Source organism: Drosophila arizonae, chromosome 4 (genome assembly GCF_054131065.1).
Source record: "Drosophila arizonae isolate 15081-1271.41 chromosome 4, UAZ_ARI_1.0, whole genome shotgun sequence".
Taxonomy (NCBI): Eukaryota; Metazoa; Arthropoda; class Insecta; order Diptera; family Drosophilidae; genus Drosophila; species Drosophila arizonae.
In genome coordinates, this window is record NC_142924.1 from 269,858 (window position 1) to 288,393 (window position 18,536).

An 18,536-nucleotide genomic window follows, 5' to 3' on the forward strand; every position below is an offset into this window, starting at 1 on the left:
ATACATATTTATATTCAAAATAAATTTATGATTTATAAATGAGACATTTAAAATTTTTAAAATATTTATTATTTACGTATATTTATATTATATATTTATACTAATTATGTAAATTTTGTTCCTGTCCAAATGCATTAAATTGCTGCGCACAAGAGTATGCTACGCCATTCTGAAATACGCGATTTCGAAATTAACTTCTATTCTGCCGCAAAGTCTGCAATGTTTTTTGTTTCTGTAAGTAAAGACGAAAAAGTAAATGTCATTTAATAACAAATATTGCACACCGAAATAAATCAATTAATACTGCAAATAATCACAATAGGAGGTTAATCAAAAATAAATAAATATACGAAAACGCTGGCACTATTACTACTTAAATATCGAAAGCCAAGCCTTTAAGATGAATACACATAAGAAAAAATATGTTTTATTACTTACATATGAGGTTATCAATTACACTTGTATTTTTCTGCCTGAATTTTCGACTCAAAATGCTCAACTTAAAACTATATTTTTCTCAAAAATACAAAATTTTTCTTGGGTTACTATTTCGCAGAGACATTATTGGTTGCCCTTTCTTTCATTTTGCGGCTACGATTTTCTGCTTTCGGTTGCTAACAATGCAATGAGCAACGTTAAAAGTTTCGTATTTCTACTGTATCTCATCGGCTTATGGGTAAGTCGCGTTCACCCAGACTGCACAATATTCGTTATTTTGTCTCTTTTATCCATTAGAACCTGTCACATGGAATTAACGATACTACACTTATAACAGGGGATGGCATAACCGTTTGCCAATACATTGATAATAAAGGCCCATTTGAAACCCTTAAGCGTGGCAAAGAAAACGATACCAAAATTAGAACGAATGTCTACTTTGGATCTCTTGAAACACCGCATTCAAGTAGTAATATTCACAGCAGTATCCACTCGGCTCTCCTACTATCTCTTATAGTGCAGAAACTAGATTTATGGTATCGAGAGCTACCTTAGGCCATCATTAAATATTTAATTTAACTTGTACCAGTGCTAGAAGCATTAAAAACGTTTGGAATGAATTAAATAAAATGAGAGACATTTTAGAAGCGCCAGTATGTTTAGTTTATATTCAAAGCTATTGCTTTTCAAATTAAATTCACAGATGAGCCCCAGAATACGTAAGCGCAACATTGCATTTGGTCTGTGTGCTGTGCATGTGACTCCCGCTGCAAAGACGCCTCGTCTTTATACATTTTCACACATTCTCATTTTCGTTAACCGTTTACTAATTGTAAAATGAAGCGCATTTTAATTGCAACGCAAATTAAGAGCTGAGGCTTTTTATATGCACATAAATATATGTATGAGTAAAGGCTTAGTTAAAAGCACGAACGGTTTTTGAGCAAACTAAAGACAATTAACAGCTACATTAATAATTAATGTTTTTAGATTTGGCCTAAATTATGATACTAAATATTTAATTGTGCCCTCTGCCATAGTACCGTGAATGTTCACATGTCCATTGCACAGTTTTCCAATGCATACAAAACCTGCGCTCGATTTTTGTTTAATTAGGAAAACTATTTTTCTAATTGAATGCACTCCAAAAACTCCAACAGCGAGAGTTGTTCGGCCAAAATCAATAAATGCGACTACTCGGATGTGACGATGGCCAGCAATCAGACATTCCGCAACAAAAAGGACGCCCGGCTGGTATATAGATTCACCTGTAGCTGCCAGAACAAAGCAGATTGCAGCAGCAAAAGCAAGAGCAGGGAGCAATGCTGACGTGTGCAATGCTGTTGCCAGGATTATCTGCTGTTTATATGTGATGTGTTTGCAAACCAGAGTGAGATTGCAGGTAGCAGCAGCAGCAACTCCTGCTGCTGGTTGCCATGGCGGCCGACGCCGGCTTTGTATGTGCCCGATTGCGAATTGCAGTTGGCATTGCATAAATGTTGTGCCTTTTAATTAGCACGCACTTCACATCCAACATCTCGATTATCTGCTGTGCATAATTAGAAGCATAAGCCGGAAACGCGTTTTGTGTTTAAATGCGCTTAAAGCTGCCACGCATTGCGAAATGCTTTCAATGCGAGAGTGAATAAGAGCTTGGAGGCGTGAGTGAAAGAGAGAGTAAAGGGAACGGAAATGATGTTCCTGTTGCTGTGCTCGAGTGTCCAACGAGGCGTGTAGTATGATGACGTATAACACGCGCCAAGAAAGTGCCAGAGGAGTTGAGTGTAATGTGGAAAGTGGCTGGAAAATTGTGTCAGCACTCGCCGCAGCACCACCAGCAGCAACACCCACTGTGGACTTATTAACCTGATCAACAGCCCACGCAACGGACTCACTTACCCTTGGGCAACCTATTTTGACCCCAACACAAGAGAGTACAGAACAAGGGAAAAATCTACACTGAATTTTCATTCCTATATACCGACATATATATATATATATATATATATATACAGCATCAGTTGGCATTTAGCCAGCATGCATATTAAATGCAGCGCATCCTTAACAACATAAAGGCGCCTCCTGCCCAACTGGGTCACCGGCAGAACGGAAGGATGTCGGCAACAGTTGCGGCTGGCTGAATGAGCAACTAAAATGAAATTGATGAAAGACAGTAAAATGCAGCGAGGATTCGGTAAGCTTTAGCTGGCAGCCAGAGCGGCTTAAAGGCTTCATTTATTTTAAGCATCAATTGCGTTAATATGATCCAATTATATCGAGCAAAATACATATATCAGCAAATTCGCACAGCGCATCGAATTAAGATTGGAACCGATTTGATTTACAATTGTATATATAGTTTCAGATGTAATACTACGTGGCATGCGCAATTCATATTATTAAGCATACTTTTATATATCTTACTCCCATCTTGCTTTTGAAGCAATACTAAGGTTTTTCCTCTGTAACATCATGCCGTTTATTAATTATGCTTTAATCTGGTATATAAAATATAAACCCTGTCTCATTATTATTATTTCACAACAAGACTCAATTAATTTTTATGTTGCCTGAATGCTTTTCCCTCTCTCTTCTCTCTTCTCAACCTTTTTTTTTTTTTCTTGAAATAAAAGACTCAAATTTCGCCTGCATCGAAAAGTATCTCTTTCATATTAATTATCCGTTTCCTGAGCTCACCAAAAGATTAAAACGGAGCCAAATAGACGAATAAATAAAAAATCCAGCCACATACATATGTGCCTGGACTGGGACATTCCCGTAAAACTTTTAGCTTTTAATGCCGTTAATTAATCGATATACTCCCCACACTTTCTGAAGCTAGCTCAAAATGGCCAACGAACTCATAGCCAGACAAGCAATTAGAAAAACGTTGCAACAGCCGTCAAGTTGTGGCCCCAAACAGAGGAGGCAAGAATGCCACCCCAACTGTCCCCACAGGCAATCCCAACTACAACAACAAAAACTAAAGCAGCAGAAAGAGCATCCCGCCCACATGCCCAGCAGCCATCCGCATCACTCATATGATTTACAGTTTCCCATAGAGGGAGCGCCGTCTCTCAAAGGCCTTTGGCAGAAGTTAAGAAATGAAATTTCAAGAAAATTGCACAAACAACAGGAAGTCGACAAACGGCACCCGGACCGAAGCCGAGAGTGAGAAAATATTGTAAAACTCTGGGCTATAAAGTAAATATACACGATACATATCGACACTAGACGGAGAGCGGATAAAAAGAAGCAAAGAAAACAACAAACAGAATGCGAACAGTAGAAAAGTCGTTATCTTAATTACTTTTATAGCTTCGATTTCGTGGGGGCACAACAAGCACAACAAGAACAACTACAAAGTACGTGCGTCTAAGCCAAAAAAAAGAGACAGCATCAAGCTGCTGCTGATGCTGCTAGTCAAGTTTAACTTTGAGCATAGACTTTAAACCTTACCCACAAGCATTAAGTACTTATAATTAGAGCAACACGCATGTCGAGAACGACATATTCATGGAATAATATGAGCTGAAGGATTTCTGCTTCTCCTCTTGTCTTACAATATTCTTCTGATTCCCTATTATGATCTGATACTAATGTCTGTACCTGCATCTCTTATCTCCGGTTCTCTTCAATTCTCCACACTACGCTTTCTCCCACACACGCACACACGCATATCAACATTTTCAATACAAGAGTACTGCCCCTACTTTTTTGCTATATGTCTTTCGCCATCTGATGCTGTCTCATTAGGTAGAAGGCTTTGCCATAGAAATGCTGTGCAAATTTATGCACTTCATTATGACACATTTTGTCAGCTTTCATCTAGGCATATAGAAGGAGTGGTGAATGAGTGAATGAGTCGGGGCGCTGGGGCGGGGCACGCGTGTTTGCTCAGTTAACACACACCCACTTAATGAAGTGGCGCAGTCATATCAAATCCCCACTGAATATCGTTCTATTCGGGTTAGTGGAGCTCGTCCTTGAGCTCGCTCACCTTATAGAAATTTAATGAGCTGCCAGATAAATAATACATGTGGCGCAGTTAATTTCACACAGTTGAAGCCTTTAAACTAGCACTTAATTAACATTGCGTATCAAGTCCGTACGAAAGTGAGCCCGTGCTGGTGCTGGTCCCGGAGCTAGAGTTTTTCAAAGCAGCAAATCAATTTGCCTAGATGCCCGGAAGCCTCACAACGGATATGAAAGACGACTGCCTGTGGCAATCCACAGCCATGACATGGCTTTTGAAACGTAATAAACACCAACAAAAATAACAACAACAGCAGCAACAACAGCGACGACCAAGACAACAGCAGCAACAACAGCAAACAATATTCAGCTGAGCAACAACAACAGCTGCGAGGCTTTTCGGAGTTGGAAATTATTTTGACATTTGGCTGTGGCCGCAAAAATATATTTGTGATTATATTCGGGGGCATACCAAAAGTGCTAGGGATGCCAACATCAATGTGTTGTTGACAACTTGAAAGTAGCAACCGAAAGCACTATAACAAGGTGGGCGTGGCTGCAGAGGCAGTGGGGGACGCACCGACTGGGGCTCGTCTGTTGGCATGACACTTTGCTCATTGAAGTGCGGCAAAGTTTTCGCTTGTTAATATTGAGACGCGCATTATTTATGCCAAACTTTTTAGCAACACTTTGCGATTGATGGGCGTGGCTGGCGTGTGCGTAACTCAGTGTCCGGGCTACTCTGGCTCGAGCAACTTTTAACGAGTTGTCGACTACAAACTGCAAATGTTTGCACCTAGTCACAAGCACTTTTTGCGCTCACTTTTGCATCAAATGCAAGGCAGAAAAGTTGCAAGCTGCTTAACTCGTTGCAAGCACACAAAATAGAAGTTGCTCGCAACTTGACAATCATACGCAACGTTGCGCCTGCAAGCAGTTGCCTTTCCACTTGTGGATGTACTTGAAGCGCCTTTAAGCTCGACTCGAGCTTCTGCTTCTGCTTGTTGCAGATGCCGAGCAGAGGGCGAAAGCATTTTATGATTACCACATGAGAAATGTTGAAAATTTCATTAGTTGGCTGCGTGTGCCTCTACACAACTGGACGGCTGACCCCAAACCAAAATCAAGATAATTTTCTCTTGTTGCTGGCGAGGATTGCAGTATGCGAGAGAAGTGCTATCATATAACTTTTTAATAAAGTGCTAACTATATGAATAGCATATGATAGAGACAGAGAGAGAAATATATGCATGCAAAAAATATATTCAATTAGAATACCTTTTGTAATATCAAATGTAAATGCAGTAGAATCCCGATCATTCAAAATGGCAGGGGGATCCGATTTTTTTTTTTTTTTTTTTTTTTTTCGATTTACACAAAAATTTAAATCATCGAAAATTATTGACAACGAATTTCTTTCAAGGGAATAGAATATTTTCGGTTTAGCGGGGTACAAATTATCGAGAGTCGACTGTATATCATATTCCTGATATACTGTTGATTTACCACAAATATATTGTGTTTGCAATTATATATATTTATAGCCCTACAATGATGGTATTGGTTCCCATACATCACATCATACATTCTGCTTCATTCCATATAAACATCTCGCATATTCACACTTTTAGAGCCCTTAATTAATATGACTGCAAACATCATCAAGGGAGCCAAGTAAGCATCATCTACATAGCAACAACTATGCATAAAGTTTTCCAGCTCAGCTTCAGCTAGTTTCATGAACAAGAAAAGCAACAACAACAACAGGATAAACCGCAAACAAATTCATAAAAACGTTTAAAAACACGCAAAAAGTGAAATACCAACCCCTAACCGCAGTCTCTGTCCGCACCCAACTCCCCACATAGACACCAAACTGACCAAGGAAGGCCCAACATGAAATTCCCAGACAAGCAGGAGCACAGGGCGCAGAGGACCTCCAGGGCCTGCAGGACCTGCACAGCAGTCATAATGAGAGAGCTGGAGCTGGCTCGTATTTGTGGTGCTGGTCAGCAGCAAACATTGCAATTTCATTTAATAACAAAATATTTGGACAACCCCAACGTTGGGCTGGAGATGAGAGGCAAACAGACCCAGTTAGAAGCTCAGCAAGGATAGTCCAGAGAGACGAGCGATAGTAGAGAATGGCAGAAGGCAAATTATTACGTCTTTATGCAGAAATTATTTATGATTGCATTGTCTAGACTTCATGGCGCGCACAATGCACCGGAATTCCGCGACGCCACAGAGAGAAACTGAAACTGAAGCCGAGACCCAACAATGTTTAGTTGGATAATTTATGTGCTGATTGCTCATACGCCACGTGTGTCAGGAGTAGCTTAAAGACGATTAAATGGATTCAGGACAAACTTTGCCAGAGCTTGATGCAGATACAGATTTATTTGGGGGTCTACTCCTATCCAATTGGCGTTAACTTGCTTATTTCAATGTGAACCTTGTTTAATCCATAAAGTTGCTAGGTCGGCCAAGAGCAATTTACACTAAAAACTAAAAAGTTGCTCATCGCAGTAAAACTCCATTCAATTTACCCTACTCTAGCGCCGGTTTGTTCATTGCTGATTGGGGATTATCCAATAAATGAAGCATGATACCTGTTTACAGTCAATCTGTCATTATTTACACCTACCAATGCTACAGCTTTAAGCTCGATCTCAGTCGGAATGAGTTGACAGCAGCTGGTTGCAAAAAAAAAAAAAAAAAACAAGTAAGAAAGCTCTAGTCGAGACTGCTCGACTACGAGATCCCCTGAACCCTTGGAGCAATAGATATTTCAATAATTTTTCGCGTCTTTCAGCTTACACAAGAAACACGCACACACACACACACAGGCACGTACGCACACACAGGCACACATACACACACACGCATACAGACACACATACACACACACACACGCATACACACACAAACGCATACACACACACACATACACACACACATACACAAACACATACACACACAAGCACCCACGCATAAACACGCATGGGCTGCAGTGTGCGCTTACTATGAGAACTTAATAGTTTAATAACTTTTTTTATGGACGTACGATCTTCATGAAACTTTCAGACTATGATTATAACATGAATATGCATGTAATTGCTAAAGCACAAGTCTCTAGTATTTGAAATACGCTTTTTACAAAAGTGAGGGTGAGGGGGTGAATTTAGAGGTGGGGGGTTAATTTTAACAAAAACCGAAATTGTATAAATTGCATGTAAGCATACATTAAAAATTTGGAGACTCTAGCAATAAAGGTGTAGAAGATATAATTTTATAACTGGTTTTCGATAAGGTTTTTTATCGATAAAAAAAAGATCGGGATGAGTTATCGATTTTTAATGATAAACTTGATATGCGCGCTGTAATTACGGACATTCTAAAAAAAATTTGAAGTCTCTAGCTCTTATATCTTCTGAAATCGACGCGTTCATACATACGGACAGACGGACAGACGGACAGACGGACGGACGGACAGACGGACAGACGGACAGACGGACAGACAGACGGACAGGGCCAAATCAACTCAGCTCGTCGCCCTGATCAAGAATATATATACTTTGTGGGGTCTGCCACGCCTCCTTCTGCCTGTTACATACATTTCAACAAAACCATTATACCCTGATTTCCCATTGAAAATGGGTTCAGGGTATAAAAAAAAAAAAAAAGACTGTAAATTGCATTGGCAGAATTTAATTAACGTCGCATTGAATTTTAATCAAGTTCATTCAACGGCGACAACGACAACGTGACATTATTTGCATGCGAAATTAACCTGTGACACGCGATAGAGAGAGACACGCGGTAGAGAGCCGAGGAAGGGCAGGCGGATTTGGGCGCTAGGTGGCGGTCGCGGTCGACAGGTGGCGTCCTTTGACAAACATGACACGATACGTTGTAAAAAAAAAGGCATTACAAAATGAAAAGCAAAACATTTTTTGTTCACATATATGTACATCTGAGTATGTATGAGTATGTGTCTGTGGCATGGCTCACAATATATACCTAACGAAGTGAATGTTATTGGGGATATTAGTCAAGTATGTGGGATAGTAAACACCATGCAGAAGTACTGCATGTTATGTACATAAGTGTATAGTCTATAAGAGTTTTCTTTTTTACAACTCAGAACAGTCTACAGAGTATATTCTAGTCAGCTATACTTCACTACGGCATACTTACTTGTGTCACAATGTTATTTGGTTTGTGATTATGTCAATAGGTTAATAATTAATGGGAAAGAGGAATAGAAAAAGAGAGATTGAGAGAGAGAGAGAAAAAAGTAGCGAACTTGATAGGAAAATCTTTAGGGAAATAGGAAATCTGTGCTCCAGCTACACACGAGCGTTCTTAAGTTTCAACTTTAAAATGCAAATTTCGTATGCGAAGAAATCAAACCTATCCGTAGCATTCATTTAGCAAGCAATTCAATTGCAGAAATTGCAAATTTTGCCAGCATGCTTCATGCCTTCCTCCGTCTCTTTCCCTCGCTCTCCCTTGTTGGCAATTTGTAGTTTTGCAACAATTACAGCAAAATATGCAAACAAATTTGCAACAATTCAGCAGAGGGAACATGTTCCATGTTGCTGTTGGGTCCTTCGCCGTTGTACGCCCTTCGCTTCAGACAATGCCACAGTGGAGGTTGGCTCCAATTTCTGTTGATTATTGCACGCTGCTCCGCTTGGCCAGGCTGGCCTTTAATTGAAATATGATTTTGCGACTAACAATGATTGAAAGTGTAGATGCGGAGCAGATGTCAGGAGCAAGCGAAATTCGATTCTCAATTTCAGCAATATGCAAAGTGCCTGTGCGCAACATGTCCAGGTGCAGGTGCCAGCAGCCACAACATGCTGAAGGCTCTGGGTCGACCCACTTGGCTGGCTCCACTTTATTCATACGGCATGCCAGGCACATAGAGCTCAAACAAAAACTGTCATGTTTCATGGTCGAGTTTCTAAAGCCAAACCGAAAAGTCACAAACTTTTCGGGCATCACCCAGCATGCGATATGCAAAGCATGCCGAGGCGTCGAAATATGCAAATTTTAGCTATGCAGAGCGAGAGAGAAAGTGAAAACCGACAGCCAATCATTTTCACCACCTGCATTGCATTTTACTTTTCCAAAAAGCCAAATCACTTGTACCCCAAATTGAATTGAACTGAACACGAACATTTCGTGTTGCGACGAAAGGGTTATTTGCTGTATCCCTAACTGCATAGCTACGACAATTCAATTAACTTGTAGCGCTTAGATTAAGCTTGTGGCTGGGCCGATGTGGAGGTAGTTGGCTAAATGGAATACAATTTTATCATACTTACTACACTTGACAGATAATGCAGACTATTACCTGATACACATCACATCAAGTGCTAACTGAAACCTCCGTACTGTTGTACACGTCTCCTGCAGCTACGAACAAGTTTAATATCCCGTATAGATGACAATTTGTCATTTTCTCCGTTCCGTCATAATAATTCTTCTCTCTCCCATTTCCATATATATATATATATATATATATATACATTGCTATACATTGCTGTGACTGGCGGTCCAGTCTAAGGCCAGATATATGACCACCATCATTTAGCACAGATCTGCGAGCCCCTTTCAAGTGCCACTTAGAACCATCACAAAGCGGGTGCTGCACGCGTTGTGTCCCTCTGGCTCAGTTCACAGGGCCAACATAGTCGCATTAACAGCCGCCCATGTGGGGTGGGCGTGTCAATGACTCTGCACGCTGCAGTTGCCCCATCCGAAAGTTTAAGATGTGCAGCCATTTGACTCCTCACGTCTCTCGGCTCTCTCTTTCTCTGCTCGCCCGAAACAACCAAAATGCACTTTTCGGTCCAGAACTAATTTTATGACCGCAGAACTTAGTATGCGCCTGCTTTAATGGTCGATCCAAGAAGTGATTCCTCTTAACTCATAATTGCCCGCATAGTCAAGCAACGTCTGCGCCATTATGACTATTGGCATTGCACCAATATAAGAGCAGCCAGAGCTGCCTGAATAACAAAGGCAAAGGGAGCTGTGCCAACTGCCCTCAGTCCAAAAAAGACATTCAAAAAGTTGTCAGCTTTTGGCGTTGCGTGGCCTGAACGCGAGAACAATTAAACGACAATCCATTTAATGGCCACAGACAGACAGAGGCAGAGTCAGGAATAGAGACAGGGACAGGGACAGAGTCACTCAGACAGAGGAAGAGACGGAGAGAAAGATTGGACATTTTAGAAATTCGTCGACTTAATAGCGAAATTATTGTCACTTTGAAGTCGGCGCCATTAAATGAGTTTGAAAAGCCACAGCGTTAATTTTATGACCAAAGGAAGAAGAACTTTATGCGGCAGATGAATATACATATATACTATATATTGATTTATTTCAAGCGCAACGCATAGCTGAATACCCAAAGGCTCCCATACAAAAGCAAACCCCAACAGAATTCAGCTAAAAATAGATGCAACAAAAAATAATATTGGCCGCAATTGACGCTAAACACTGCGCAACATAGAGTTGGCCGCATATGTATTCGTATGTATAACTTATACATAAATTGTTCATATTTGGCAAAGCAGAAAATAATTAAAAACTTGTGTAATATTAATAATAATATTAGAAAATTTTTAAAAACATTTTTTGTTGCATAGTATTTTGTATCGAACATGAAGCCGGTAACTTGCTCGATTGTTTATTTCTATAACAATTTTGATTTATGATTCCCTTTTAGCATTTGACTTTGCCGTTTCATTACGCTCAGTTTAATTTCTGTTGGAAAAAGCTCAAATTATTTAATAACTATTTTAAGCGGTTTTTAAACCGAGGCTGGGCAGCCTTTAATTGCATTCCGTGCTCTAAAAATTCAATTAGTTATTTTAATTATATTTACGTTTTTGTCTGTTTACCATTTATTGGCTAATAAACCTATAGAGGAAGCTGGGCTTAAATACAATTATTACAAATTTAATTTCCAATTAATTAAGTGAACAAATCAGCGCTTAAATCAGGAATTTACCATTTTTTTTAGGAATTTCAGTCCTAATTCAGAGCCATTATAATTTCAACTATATATGATACAGAGTATTCAGTTAAGCCTCTCAAGTTTACAAACAAGTTTATTAAATAAACGATTTAACTTCTACTCAATTTTCCTAGAATGAAGCGTCAACTAACACCTTCCACAGTAGACCCACAGGCAACGACAGGCAACCCTCTTTAGCATACCTTAAATCTATTTTATTATATCATATGCCTGACTTAATACACTGATTTAAACATTACACAAGGAAACATGCGGAAAATGAGGGTCGCCATTGGAAAAAAAGAGACTGCTAACAAACCCTAGATCCCAGATACACAAACTGCACGCACAGACACACACACACACACACACACATACATAGGAGAGGCAGCAAACCCACATATGTTGTACACTGTAGTCGGGAAAAGCGTTTTTAATTTGCGTATTTTAGTCACGTTCAGGTAAATCTCAATTGAATCGAATGTGACACCGGATGTGAAAATTGTGCACATTTTCCAAGCATTTAACAGCGCAGCGAGAAAGTAAGTGAGCTATGTGGCAAGTGTTGTTATTGTTGTTGTGGAGGCTGTTGATGTTGCTGTTGTTGCTGCTGGAAAGCAAAGCACGAGACACAAACAAAGATCGCATCACTAAACATGCTGCAAATGTACGTAAGGCATAGGAAAACACGTAGTCGCATGTATCGAGAGGATATACACAACTCCTAGCAACAGCAGCAGCAGCGCCAACAGCTCCTGCCGACAACATCGGCAGCTACAACGTAACGTGTAAACAAAACCGTTTAGAGAGTGTCCAACATTTCCTCCATTTCCTCTGATGACGGCTACTTTGTGCCTTGTCCAGCAGATATGTGGACTGTTACCGTTGTGTGTTGTACCTGTTTACCTTTATTGTCGAATACCCTATGGGTGGTGTGTGAAGGACTGTATGCATACTCTTAAAATGTTTTGGCAGGAGTCTATAAGAGTAAGTAAGGGTATTTTGTAGTAGAGCAGAGCCTATACAGTTTGTAAAATATCCAATCAATTATTACTATTATTAAAGTGGTTGCCCCATCTTGGCATTGTATACCAGATCTGATTTAAAATAGTCTCTTCAACTGGGTATCTGTTAGTCAGACGAATTTTCTCTTTCACTTCGAGCACTCAATACAGGTCTCGACGTAGTTTTGTGGAGAACCATTCAGCAGTGAGCTAAGTAGGCAATTTCTGTTGCGTAGTGCGCAATTGTTGCTGAACGTTTGCTGTTGATGCAGGCTAGGTGGCAAGTGCCAGCAGGATATCAACATATTCCTTTGAACTCGAAGCGTTAACAAATATTGGCACATCGGATTAGCAGGCATTCGAATGTTCGTTTCAATTGTTAGCACACAGCTCTAAATGGCTTTCATGCTCTTGGCTCTTGTACATGAGCAAAGCTATACTTTTAGGCTCTGTTCATCCATCAAATTGTCGCTGCAGCTGTTCAACACGTAATTACATTTTTATTTATTGAATTTTCATGCATGCAGGGACCGAGCAACAACATGCGACAGCAGCAACAACAAGAGCAACATCAACATCAGCTTACAATTTTGTCGGTCCAAAAATTGTTTAGCGACAAATTGTCACAGGCGCTGACGTGACTGCCTCATGTTGTCTGACTGACTGACCGACTGACGAGTTGTTCTGATGCGTTGCTGTTGCGGCTGCTGCTGCTGCTGCCACAAAATATTCCACAAAGTCAACAGCAACGACAGCAGCAGCAAAATGAGGTCAACCATGAAAATTGCACCAGCGGCAGCAATTTCTCATTTTGAGTTTAGCAGCCAACAAAATCCTCCCAAAAAAGAAAAAGGGTAACTCACACACACAAAGAGCTCAAAAAAAAAAAGGAAAGAAAGAATTTCGCGATGCGCTCCACTGGCAACAGCGACAACATTTTGCTGTTGTTGTTGTAACTTGTTGCTGCGGTCGATCGGCTGTTGCTGTTGCATGTTTCTGTTGCTGTTGCTGTTGTTGTTGCTGCTGCCGCTGCTGCTGCTGGTGTCATGTCGTCCATCAGCGTAACAATTTTTATTGCTTGCCGACCGCAACATTGTTGTCGATAAAATTTTAATTCGCATTGCAAACTTTATTTTGTATATTGTATTTCGTATACCCAGCCTTATGGCATTATCTCTCAAAAGTTACAAAAATGTAAATCTGTTAATATTGATACAAGTAACTCTTTTATGTAAAAGAGGGTTCTGTTGTATATGTATATATCCTCTTTTCTTTATATTTTCGATTCTATCTCATCTTTATCAGCTGCATTTATAAAGTAGTTTGGATCGACTTTCCATGCGCTCTCAGCTCGGTTATAGCGTACCAAAATGTCTTAAAAGTCGAACTCCCTTGGCCATGTATTTTTGCATGCCTTCGCTTTGGACAGCTCTTCCGCCAAATTGATTTATAGCGTTCGAACATGTAGCAGACTGCCCAAAAATAAAAAAGTAACAAAATATATGGGAAGCCGCATAAAATGAAGACAACCAAAGCATTTTTTTTTTTTTTCAGGAAGCACGTACCCCAATTATAAATGCAGCTAATTGCGCCAGCAAATGTTGCTGAAAGCGTTGCAAATTTTTAATAACACGGCAAATAAATGTTGCGCTAAATTGTCAACATTAAGTAACTGCAGCAGCAGCAGCAGATGCTGTGGCAGCAACACTTGACAACATGGCAACCACAGCATTATGAGCCAGCACGGCGGACAAAAAACCATTCAGAGATTCTATGAGCGCACATTTATCATGCGGCAGTACGGCGACATGTTGCATGCTGCAATTCCTGTTGGCTACCGTTTTCCAAGCAGCACGCTTTTGACCTGAGCCGGCGCAGTGCGCGTGCCACAGCCCACAACAGCAGCAGCAACAGCAACACCAACCAGCAACAACAACACCAACCACAAACTGCAAACAATGGCAACACGAATTGTAAGACAGCGTTGCCAAATGTTGAACTTGCAGCTTGATCTTTTGATCTTATCGCCTGGCCAGACCAGACCAGGACCAAGAGTGTGAACTGAACCTTTGCCTGCCCCATCCGCTCCTCGCTTCGCGATGATTAATTGAAATTTCACTTTTTTCGCGCTGCGCCTCTAAATTTTGCATTTATTTCGCTCGCACTTTAATTGATACCTTCCAAATGAAGCGCACGCCTCAAGAGCATGTTGCAAGTGCCATTTAGGGGCGCATTTGTTGTCGCTCTTAAGCGGCAATGCAACACGCCCCTTTCCTTATTCGCCGTTATGCCACACAACACAACAGCAGCAGCAACACAGCAAGCAATTAGCCGCTGGCCCAAAAATATGTTGCACCCTTTGGGTGCCTCCTAATGATTCACCATGTGCCACAGAATGCCAATTACACATGCTAATTGCGCCACAAAAGCCACTTGAGGCAGAAACTCAACTTTGCTTTGATTGCAAGTCTTTAGTGATTTTTCAACTCTGTCAAATCTGGGTTCATTAGCAAGGAATCATTAATTTTCAGCAAATGACTTTTGACGCACGTGTTATGACAGATGGATCTGAAGATGAATGTGTCGAAGATAAGCAGGTGGGAAATACAGCTAAAGATATATCCATATATACACATAATTATATATACTGGAAGAGTTACTAATTTGACAAAGACAAGATAGTCTTGCATATATTCAGACGGATATATAACTAATAAGTCACAATCGCATATGAGCTCAGCACTTAATGAGAGTTGTTTCACAAGCTGAATCCGTGAATGAAACACAGGTGAAAAGATGTTGTCCAATGTACAGAAATTGAGAAACAACCTTCAAAAGATTTATGCAACATGAAAGAGTTATCGTCTGAAATATTAAATAAATATATTATACTTACCCAATTGATTTCCATTTTGGGAAGATGTTTCTTCTACCAAAAGTTTACCAATATAAACTCTCTAAAATTAATTAATTCTGATCAAGATACGATTAAAAAATAATTACAACAACAATGGTAGTTAAGCTTCTTTAGCAACATCAACATAATAACATATTTCTATTCCACATTCTTTAACTCTCTTGTTCTCTCTCTTGCTTTCTTTCTAGATCAAATCTCTCGTTCTATTTGTGCTGTGACAGCTTGGCAACATTTGCCTCCGACCACATTCCAGTTGCTGTTGGTGGGGCAAACGCGAGCAACTCGATGATGTTGCCATGTCGCCCGCTGCTGCTGGCGTCGACGCGGCGACAAAAAACACGCTGCCAACTGATGCGGCGCACAGCAACGAGTTGCACGTGGATGTCAGCAAACAGAAGCAGCAGCAACAGCCGCAACAACAGCAACAGCAGCTTACAACGTGTGGCACGCAGAACCGCGTGGCAACAGCAACAGCAACAACAACAACAACAACGCTTCGTAGCAAGTTCGGCTTCTGTGTGCACTTCGTGAATGTGCTAGAGCTGAAGATGTTGCTGCTGCTGCTGCTGCTGCCGATGATAATGTTGCAGCTGGGAAATGTGGCCAGCAAAAAGGTTTTTGGGCGAATTGCATTGGGGCCAGCTTTCAGCTGTTTTGTTGCTTATCAGGCAGCGCTTTAGCGTCTTGTCATAAATTATGAGCAATGTTGTAGTTTGCCTTTGTGCAGCATGCACACCCACACACAGCAATACACACACCAACACACGCACTGAAAGCACTCACATCACATCACATCCCGATTTGGATTCACGCGTGGTCGCCTCTATAACTCATCCCTCATCCGAGTCACGCCGTCTGCGGTCGCCGACATGTTACGCTTGCCTGCTCGAGTTCAGCTAACAGCGGGTAGACTTAACTAAAACCGCCTTTCATTTCCTGCTACCCACTGCACTACCACCATCACTAGGACGCCCCACTTCACCCACCCAGCCAGCTGCATTGAAAATCATTTCGAAATGCAGCCACGCACGCAAAAAATGAGCTCGTTTGAAATCCAAACATTTTAGCAGCCTTCTAGCCGTCACATATTGGCCCCAACCACGCCCCCTCTCCCCTCTCTATCACTCCTTGCACCTATCCTGCCCATCTCGTAGAGTTCCTGCTATTTATTCATTGGTGCGTGTTGCCAAATGCCAAACATTTTTAGATGCGACTGCGAACGATGCTTGTAAATACTTTGGAGTTGTGCAAAAGTGGAAAAAGATTTGCTGTCGCAGCTGTTGAAGTTGCGTTGTTGTTGTTGTTGCTGCCAGTTGTTGCTGCTATTTGCCATTTGCCAGAGAATTCACAGTGCGCTTCTCAGACTTGACAACTCACAGAGTCGGCCACTTTGGCGGCAGCATGGCTCAGAGTGTGTGACACGAGCATTTTTAATGCACTTTTAATTAATTATTGGCGCTAAGCAAAAACTTGGCAGAGTGCTAAACTAGATGAACATGTGTCATCAAATGAATTGGCCACATTCAACATTAGTTTTCAGTTACAGCACAGCGTACTCAGTCAAGCAGACTATAATATGGGAATTTAAGATAGCGAGAGCTCACTTAAGGGTAAGCCGTAAATTGGATTATTTGGTTAAATCTGAATTGCTGAAATAAGAGCAAAAACTGACTCTACTTTTATTTTTATTCTTTTTTTAAGTTCTATTTAAGTGATCATGCATCAACTACAACTTTTCATTTTCGACGAATATAAAATACTACTCATAAAAACCTTTTGCAATATTTTGCGATGCAGTCCAGTTTCATTAGACCACCTCAACCCACTGTTAAGCAGCTCATATTTAGGTAGGTAAATTATCAATTAGAAGCTCTTAGGCTGGGACCAACAAGTGCTAAATAAAATTTATGAATCTGTCGTTTGATATCGTAAAAAAACTTGTTATCATTAGAGAAGATAAGGCGCGGTGGCTGACGTGGACTCTGATTGGCTGCTGTGGATGCTGGAATACCCAGTTTGCCATGCCATGGCTCGCTATGGGATCCTCACACACATATACTCACGGGCTCACACACAGCACAGACGAAGAGACTAACACACATACGAAACACCCGCGACCAACAATGAGCGACGGTATTACTTACGTTCCACAAACAATGTCCATGTGAATGGAAGGAAACTGGTTGTCAGTTGCACAGTGATTCAGCAGTAAATGAACTCAGCTGAAATCACACAAATATTAAATACGATTACTTTTAGTAATCTTGTAACCATCAATATAAAAAAAAAATTTTATATCCTATTTATACAAAAGAATATTAGAGTATAGATTGTATTAATAGTAAATGACAAGAGAACAATAATAAAACTTTTTATCATAAAAAGATAAAACTAAAAGTAATTCAAATGTTTCTTACATTATTATTTAAAAACAGAGATTGAACTAAAATAATTTAAAGGAGTATCATTATAATTGTAACAACATAAGTCATATTTATGATGAAATACCTTCAACTGCAACACTAAACCACAGTGCGACGTCGCTGTTGCTGTTGCTGCTGCCATAACAGCGAGCAGCCGAACAGCCGCTGCCTGTGTGACTGCCTGCCTCTGCCTGCCTCTGCCTGGCTGTGTGGCTGCTTGGCTGCTTGGCTGGCTGACTGCCTGGCCTATTGAAATTTATGTGGCCGCTTTTAGTCGTTTACGCTTAGCCAGCGGAAGCGAACGTCGCAATCGCAGTCGCAGTCGCATTTCGAAGAGTGGAAATCGGAGTCGGTTAAAGCCGTGTATTGAGTGTGTGCGTATGCAAGTGTATGGGTTCATCATCTTTGTTGTGATGTGCACAGATGTGCTTAGATCTGGCTGCAACTGCCAAGCCTGCGAAGTTTGTCTCGTAATGCATTGCAATTAAAAGTAAATCTAAGCAAGAGTGCAACAATTCAAAATAAATCGATATCTTTAAATAAAAAGATATCCAATTATATCGTTGAAAACATATCTGAAAACAAAGCCATAATTTACATTACGGCGGTCTGTCAAACTCTTGGCAAACCTGTTGCTGCAGCTGTTGACACTTTCGAAACGGATATAGCCGAGTTATAAAGCGCATTCCTATCTATAAGGTTGGTATATAATGCAGCAAAAGACATAACTAATTAATTAAAAC

General features: G+C 40.6%; 1 protein-coding gene and 1 long non-coding RNA gene across 2 annotated transcripts in view; one reads left to right on the forward strand and one right to left on the reverse strand.

Annotated features, from left to right (window-relative positions):
* The window catches only part of LOC149268931 (uncharacterized), a 24,998-nt gene continuing 6,462 nt past the window's right edge, over positions 1-18,536 (reverse strand). The window contains exons 2-3 of the long non-coding RNA XR_016270028.1: positions 17,515-17,592; positions 1-232 (exon numbers count right to left, since the gene is read on the reverse strand). This is a non-coding gene — a long non-coding RNA (uncharacterized LOC149268931). The remainder of the gene's footprint in view (positions 233-17,514; positions 17,593-18,536) is intronic.
* Egfrap (EGFR adaptor protein) overlaps positions 18,043-18,536 on the forward strand; it is a 21,558-nt gene continuing 21,064 nt past the window's right edge. The window contains exon 1 of the mRNA XM_018006806.2: positions 18,043-18,492. The gene's annotated coding sequence lies outside the window, so the exon portion shown is untranslated. The remainder of the gene's footprint in view (positions 18,493-18,536) is intronic.